Raw genomic sequence first — 7,410 nt, 5'->3', positions numbered from 1 at the left:
TACCGTTATGATGCAGTGGAAACGAATCTGACTAGTATCCATGAGGACTTGGGTTTGATCCCTGGCCTCCCTCAGTGGTTGGGGATCTGGTGTTGCTGTGAGCTGTGGTGTAGGTCACAGATGCGGCTCAGATCCCAAGTTGCTGTGGCTGTGGATGTGGCGGGCAGTCGTAGCTCCAATTTGACCCTTAGCCTGGGAACTTCCATATGCTGCAGGTGCAGCCCTAAAAAGAAAAAAAAGAAGAAGAAGAAGGCGAAGCAGAGGGAGAGGAAGAGGAAGAGGAAGAAGAAGAGAAAGGAAGAAAGAAAAAAGAAAAAAAAAAGTCCTTCTGACAATAATGTAAGGAGTAGATTCACAAATAGTCTCCAAAAGAGGGAGATGATTTTGGAATATTACAGAAATGTTGAGTCATCAGTCAAGTTATTAAAAGTGAAGATGGAGAATTAGAGAGAGACTTAGAAGATATTTAGGCTATAGTTTCTTTTCTTTTTCTTTTTCTTTCTTTCTTTTTTTTTTTTTTTTTTTTGATCTTTTTGCCAATTCTAGGGCCGCTTCCGTGGCATATGGAGGTTCCCAGGTTAGGGGTCGAATCAGACAGAGCTGGAGCCGCTGGCCTATGCCAGAGCCACAGCAACACGGGATCTGAGCTGCATCTGCAACCTATACCACAGCTCACAGGCAACGCCAGATCCTTAACCCACTGAGCAAGGCCAGGGATCAAACCCGCAATCTCATGGTTCCTAGTCAGATTCATTAACCACTGAGCCACGACGGGAACTCCTTAGGCTATAGTTTCAATCGGATACATTGCACAACAAATTCTAGGGCAAGGGAGAGAGAAAAGTCTCAAATAATCCCAAGGTTTCATGTTGGGAGAAGGATATCACTTGCTGAGCATGGGGATGCAGAACAAGAAACATATTTGGGGGAAAGATTGTATGGTTTTTGGACATGTTGTGCTTGAGTTATCTATGGATCATATAAGCAGAGATGTCCAGCAGGAAGAAACATACTTGATTTTGAAGTTCTAAAAAAAATTTGTCAGCTACAAAGAGATATTTTGGAGTCATCAGTGTTAGGTGAAACCAGGCATAGGAACCTCAGACAAAGTGTGCAGGATGAAGAGAGAGCCAGGCAAAGTCTGCAGGGAAAGATAATATTGAAGCAGTGATTGGAGGAAGAGGAACTATTGAAGGAAGACTAAACTTAAGTAAACAGAGAAGTTAAGTAAACAAAGACTAAACTTAAGTAAATAGAGAAGTTAAGTAAACAAAGAGAATGGAAGCCAGGGAAGGAGTTTCCAAAAGGGGAAATAATCAACAGTGAAGAGGCATACTGGAGAAGTCTGTACCTGATTCTCCCTCATCGGTCATTTTTTGACCAATTGAAATTTACATTCTGTTTATATTTGATACTGAATAAAAAATATGTAAGTTTAAAAATTAACAAAATATACATGGTTATATTTTACAGATATTGCAGCTAACAGTTATGGCCAGATCAAGGTACATCTTCCTTCTTGTTATTTTTGTGGTAATGCCAGAGGTGCTCTTAACTATTGTGCTTGAAGCAAAGTCTGGAACCATATGGAGCAACTATTCCAGAGAGTCCCCAGTGTAAAAATCAAGTTTTATGTTCTAGAAATGAAGTCTAATATATGACTGGATAGATCCTTTTGAGAGATGTTTTATAAGGCTTTAATATAACTTCTTTGTATTCACAAGTTCAGCCATTCAGGTTTTTATATTTGTCATAATGTTGGAAATTACCCTGAGGTGTCCAAAGAGTAGAAATACTTTGAGTATGATAGAAACATATTCAGAGTTCTCAACACTGTCACATAAACATTGAACCTATATAACTGAATGAGGAAAATATATTTTAAAAGGTTTATTCCATGAGTTAAGGTCATAGCATTTTATGATAACCTCAGAAAGAATCATAAAAGCTAAATCTGGAATACTGGTCTTTCAAGGCTAAAATACAAGTCAGTTGAAACTCAGAAAATTACTTGTGTGGGTTTTTTTTCGATATTTTTGTTTATAGGATGGTTTAATTTGCCAAATATCTTGTTTCATAAAACCCGATAGACTCAAAAAATCAACTTGTTAGTGGTAAGCGTGATAGAAATGGAAAAATTCAAAACTGCTTATCTGTATCATCCATCATGATGAAATTTCAATAATGTGTTTATTTTAGAAAATCACTTGTTGGATGTGGTGTTCAAGGGTGTGTGTTGGTTTTATGGGATGTCTGCCCAATGACACATCTAGAGTCTAGATTACTTAAGAGACAGGAGGATAGGAGTTCCCGTCGTGGCTCAGCTAGATTAGCTGACTAGCATCCATGAGGACACAGGTTCTATCTCTGGCTTTGCTCAGTGAGATAAGGATCTGGTGTTGCAGTGAGCTGTGGTGTAGGTTGCAGACTTGGCTTGGAGCCTGCCTTGCCATGGCTGTGGCGTAGGCTAGCAGCTACAGCTCTGATTCAACCCTAGCCTTGGAACCTCCATATGCTGCTGGTGTGGCCCTAAAAAACAAAACAAACAAAACAACAACAACAAAGAGGCAGAATGATATATATGCACAGGAACTGCTGCACATTCCCAAAGGGATATAAATTTTAGACAGATGATCTGCTCATTTCCTTCTGGTTTCTCAAAGGAGATGCAATCTTATCTCTCTCATATCCACCTGCTTAAACAAGATGTGAATTGAACAAAACCAGTTTGTTCCCGACTAGTTATTTTTGTTAGAAAATAAGTGTAGGCGTCATATCTGTGAGAGAGTATTGATCGTCATAAATCGCAGCCACAAAAAATATAGTTGTGCCTTAAACTTATGATCTTGAAAATTTTCAAAACTTAAGTTGAAAGAGTGGTGCATTTTTTTACCTGTCACCTGTAATCACCAGATGGTAATATTTGGCCACATTTGCTTGATTGATCTGTATGTGGGGACATGTGCTTTTTCTTTGTTATAGTTTCCTTTGAACCATTAGAAAATAAATTGTAGACATCATGACATGTATTCCTCAGAATGAGGAAATCTCCTGTATAACCATAGCAGCATTAGCAAACCCAAGAAATTTAACCTTGGTATCATAATCTTATCTGTTGACATTCAGATTTTCTCAGATGTCCTTTAATAGCCAGGAACTAATCAAGAGTCACACACTAGGGAGTTCCTGTCGTGGCCAGTGGTTAAGGAATCTGACTAGGAACCATGAGATTACGGGTTCGATCCCTGCCCTTGCTCAGTGGGTTAACGATCCGGCATTGCCTTGAGCTGTGGTGTAGGTTGCAGACGCGGCTCAGATCCCGCGTTGCTATGGCTCTGGCGTAGGCCAGTGGCTACAGCTCCGATTCGACCCCTAGCCTGGGAATCTCCATATGCCGAGGAAGTAGCCCAAGAAATAGCAAAAAGACAAAAAAAAAAAAAAAAAAAAAAAAGAGTCACACACTACAAAATCAGAAAGAGAAAAAAATATTATGTGATATTACATATATGTGGAATCTAAAATATGACACAAATGGACCCATCTACAAAATGGAAACAGACTCACAGGCATAGAGAACAGACTTGTGGTTGCTAAGGGGTTGGGGGGTGGGGGAGGGATGGAGTGGAATTTTGGGGTTAATAGGTGCCACTTAGCATATATAGGATGGATAGATAAGAGCCTACTGTATAGCACAGGGAACTATATTCAATATCCTGAGATAAATCGTGATGGAAAAGTATATGAAAAAGAATATATGTGTATACATATATATGTATGTATGTATGTATGTATGTATAAGTGAATTGAATGACTTTGCTATGCCACAAAAATTAACACATTGTAAATCAACTATAATTTTTTAAAAAGTCACGTATTACATTTAATTATCATGTCTCCTTAGTCTCCTTCAATCTAGAATATTCCCCCATCCAGTTTTTTGTGTGTTGGTGTTGTTTATGTCATGGCTATTTCTAAAGAATGATACAAGTTGTCCTGTAGATCATCTCACAATCTGAAATTTTGCATTATCGGCTTACAAGAGCTGCTGTAACAAAGCACTGCAAACCGGGTGACTTGAAACAATTCAAATGCTGATTCACAGTTCTGGAGGCTGGAAGTCCAAAGATCAGGGAGGTGGCAGGGCCATATACCCTCCAGAGTCTCTACGGGAGAATGCTTTCTTGCCTCTGCCAGCTTCTGGTGGCTTCTGGTTGGTTCTGGACAACACAACTCCAATCTCTGCCTTTGTCTTCACATGGTATTCATAGAAGAACACCACTCATTGGATTTAGGGTCCACCCTACTCTAGGATGACCTTATTTTGTTACCTAACTACCTCTGCAAAGACCCTATTTCCAAATATGGTCACATTCTGAGGTTCTGGGATTAGGCCTTCAATATATGAATTTGGGGGAGACACAGTTCAACCCATAACTGTGATTGTTAGGACTGAATTGAGCTTGAAGATTTTTGTCAAGAATACTTCATGGGTGATGTGTACTTTCCATGGAATCAGTCTGTCCCACTACTGGTGGTGCTAAATTTGCTCACTTAGTTAAGGTGGGCTCTGCCAGATTTCTTTTGTTATGAATAAGTAAGCTGAGCGCATGGGACCTAAATGAGACAGGATTCAAGGCAAGTCATTATTTGAAAGTGTGCTAAAAACTGGCAGTAGAGAGGGACATGAGACAGGGCAGGAAAGCAGCTGTGGGTGGGACATTGAGCCAATCAGTTCTGGGCTGGTGGAGGCTAATCCACTGGGAGCCAAAGTGGATCAAAACACTTGCCCCAGACCCTGGTTGTTGGCCCCTGGGGTGGGGCTGAGTAGCTTAATTCTCCGGAATTCCCACCATCCCCTGCCTGCAGGCAGAGCTATCTCTGGAAATGGAGAAAGCGCTCAGGACTTTGGATGCTTGTGTTTCAGTGTTAAGGCTGAGGGGCATGGCCAGGGCACTGGCATTTGCTACAATGATTTTTTTTTTTAATTTATTGAAGTATAGTTGATTTACAGTGTTGTGTTAGTTTCTGGTGTACAGCAAAGTGATTCAGTTTTATATATATGTGTGTGTATATAGCTTCCATTACAGATTCTTTTTTCCCAGATTCTTTTCCATTATAGGTTATTACAAAATATTAAATAGAGTTCCCTGTGTTATTTAGCAGGTTCTTGTTCATGTATTTTATATGTAGTAGTGTGTATCTGTTAATCCCAAATTCCTAATTTATCTCCTGCCCCTGCCTTTTCTTTTTGGTAACCATAAGTTTGTTTTCTATGTCTGTGGGTCTGTTTCTGTTTTATACATATGTTCTTTTGTATCTTTTTTTTTTAGATTCCACATATAAGTGAAGTCATATGGTATTTGTTTTTATCTTACTTAATTTAGTATGATAATCTCTAGGTCCATCCATGTTGCTGCAGTTGGCATAATTTCATTCTTTTTTATGGCTGAGTAATATTCCACTACAATGACCTTTTGCTATATGACCAAGTTTGCTTTATGAGCAGCTTCGATTCTACCCCAAGCCTGGGAGCTTCCATATGCTGCAGATGGGGCCCCTAAAAAGCAATAAATAAATAAATAAATTTATTTTCTTTCCTTTCTGTTATTTCCATATGCTCCCTCTCCAAAGCCTCTGTTCCTTTTCTGGCTAGAGGCATGCAGATGCTCTCAGGTATGCTGGCCAGGACAGGAGGGCAGGTGAAGTGTGTGTCAGCAGAAGGAAGATGCTCTTACCATGAGTTAACTAAATTAGGGCTTCTCAAATAATTTCTGAAGAAGAGCCAGATTTCCACCCCCCCCAACAATCTCTACCAGATCTATATTTTTGTAAACTAGGATACAAATTAATTTCCAGAAAAAAAAGACATGTAAAATACATGTCCCAACTTTCAACAGACAGAAAATTACTCTTCCAAATTGCTTTCAAAGTTTCTAAACAGTTATTTCTGTATTTGTCATATGCACTTAACAAACAGCTCAAAGATAGGTACTGGTGTATGGACCACACCTCAAGGATAGCAGGTGCAAAGGGCAGGTAAACTATCTCCTTCCCTTCTCATTGGGTCCCATCATCTCATTTGGAGTCAGCTGAGCTCTATGTCTGGGAGAACTTCTTCCCCCTGAGTCTCTCTCTCTCTTTTCTGCATCTCTGCCTTCCTGTTGGAATTCATCCTATGGGACTTTCCTTCATGGGAGAATTGAGTTATCCCTGGCAGAGTCTGGGGAGACCATGGTTATCTATAAGGATTAGGTTTCTCAGATGCCTCTGACTGGAGCTCCTGAAGGATAGGCCACCCTCTCTCTTGCTAAGATAAGCCTGGTGTGTTGGACTCCGTGATCAATCTCACTTTTCTGAAGCTCTTCCTTTGTCTCCTTCTTTCCGTCAGTCTATCCGTGGGCAGTCGGACTGGCAATGTGTCAGATGAAGCTAGAGTAACCGCTTTCTGGGTCCAGGAACTTCACCATCTGTAATGGTAAGTGGGAGGGCAGAGAAATTGGCAGAGATTCCTGGAGTAGAATTACCTGGAACTCTGGAAGAGGCTCAGAGCCTCAAGGTCTACATAATTTACTGGAATAAACCCTCTCCAGGGAAGTGGACTGTCCAGAAATTATGTTTAATTTATTGCCTAGTAATAAGGGAAGGGCTGAAGGCCAATAGCCTTTGTATGCTGACACACTGAGTGTGGGTGGCCAGAGCCCCGGCGCCCGGCTGGTGCTGACAGTCACCCAAGCATTAACTGGACAACAATCTTTACCCCATCTCTCCCCTAGCTCATGAACATATATGTGACGATTGCCCCTAGGGGATCAGCTTGTGACCTGAACTCTTCCAGGTCATTTAGAATGTGAATAAGAGGAGTTCCCATAGTGGCTCAGTGGGTTAAGAACCTGACTAGTGGGAGTTCCCATTGTGGCTCAGCGGTAACAAACCCGACTAGTATCCATAGGGATGCGGATTCACTCCCCAGCCTCAATCAGTGGGTTAAGGACCCGGTGTTGCCACAAGCTGTGATACAGGTCGCAGATCTGGCATTGCTGTGGCTGTGGCATAAGCTGGCATCTGCATCTCTAATTCGACTTCCATATGCCATACCTACAGCCCTAAAAAAAAAAAAAAGGAAGCAATCACCATGTCACCATGGTGTTTACCATGCCAGGGCACCCTACCTCAGCAAGAAAACATCATATCCATCCAGAGCACCTGGTTCTAGAAGGGGTGACGCAATGCATGTGCCATTCCTGTTCTCTGGGAAGACCAACGACAGTGCTCCAGGAGCAAAGGGGATCCTTTCATATGGCCACTCTCATGTGATCAGGCTATGACAGATGTGGGTGAGTCTGGTCTGAGCCTGGAGGACTAACCCTGACACCAGCTGATCTCATCATTCATCCTAACTCAGCCTTGCCT

General features: G+C 41.2%; 1 long non-coding RNA gene across 1 annotated transcript; it reads left to right on the top strand.

Moving 5' to 3' along the window:
• LOC106506216 lies at positions 299 to 6,583 on the top strand. The gene is made up of 3 exons (XR_001301382.2): positions 299 to 339; positions 1,474 to 1,505; positions 6,389 to 6,583. It is a non-coding gene; the product is annotated as an uncharacterized LOC106506216 (long non-coding RNA).

Source organism: Sus scrofa, chromosome 15 (assembly GCF_000003025.6).
Source record: "Sus scrofa isolate TJ Tabasco breed Duroc chromosome 15, Sscrofa11.1, whole genome shotgun sequence".
NCBI lineage: Eukaryota > Metazoa > Chordata > Mammalia > Artiodactyla > Suidae > Sus > Sus scrofa.
The sequence above is the reverse complement of the archived record's forward strand: the minus strand, read 5'-3'. Positions and strand labels throughout refer to the sequence as shown.